The sequence below is a fragment of the Mirounga leonina genome, unplaced genomic scaffold (assembly GCF_011800145.1).
Source record: "Mirounga leonina isolate KUSES-001 unplaced genomic scaffold, KU_Mleo_1.0 Mir_151, whole genome shotgun sequence".
In the NCBI taxonomy this organism is placed as follows: domain Eukaryota; kingdom Metazoa; phylum Chordata; class Mammalia; order Carnivora; family Phocidae; genus Mirounga; species Mirounga leonina.
The window spans coordinates 51384304-51385316 of record NW_023270377.1 but is presented as its reverse complement, the minus strand read 5'-3'; positions in this window follow the sequence as shown (position 1 = coordinate 51385316).

Below are 1013 nucleotides of genomic sequence, written 5' to 3'. Positions count from 1 at the left end.
TACCAGTATTTCTTAGATTGGCAAATTTATGAATACATTTTATAATTTCTAGAAGCAGGTGCTACTTCAGAGTATAGTCTTTCAATAAAGCACAAGACATGTTACTAATAGACTCAAATTTATCTTTAGTTTCTCTGTAGTCCAAAAGCCAGAAATAGATAAACCAATGTTCAGTAATTAATGTTTTACTATTTTTTTCTTATTTGGAAATGATATAGATATTGAATGAATTTCCATCATTTAACTTAGCTTAGCTAAACTCAAAAGATTCAAGTTACCAAAAAGATTTTGGAAACTATTTTTAAGTACACATACCATAAAATGTGATTATAGCTAAAAAGTTCACCTAAAAACTCGTATCCCACTTACATCTCTCTAAGTCACTTCCACCCAACAATTATGTTTAGACTACCCATGAGAATTTCATGACCCATTAGACAAAATCAGCCATCATCCCAGGCTATTTTTCTTGCTGACAATTTTCTGTAACAGAGATATAAAACATTAACTTATTTGACTAGTAGACCTAAGCAGGATAAAAGTTGTATGTCTGCATTATATTCAGTTTTGATAACTCTAAAGATGTGTCTATTTTAACTAAACCAATGAACTTAAACTAGCTTTAATACTGAGTATTTTTCCAGATCATGTGACCCACAGAGCATTTGGGTTAGTTTCTATTATATTTCTGAGAACTTTAAGAATACTTAATTTATAAACACTTAATTTAAAGACAAGTAAATAGAGCTCTTTACAAATTAATTTTGACAATATCAACTAGAAGTAGAAAAATACCACTTTTATCTACAATATACATATATAGACACACATAAACATACAAACAGACACAGTGACCCCATAGCCATTGCCTTAAAATTTGAGCCATTAGTCAGGCACAGCACAAAACTCACTGGTTTATAAAGAACAGTTGGATACAAATTTTGTTTTGGCCGTTGGAATAAATTAAGTTCCCCACTCAGATAGTTAAAGTTTTTCTACTAATTTTTGCGGAG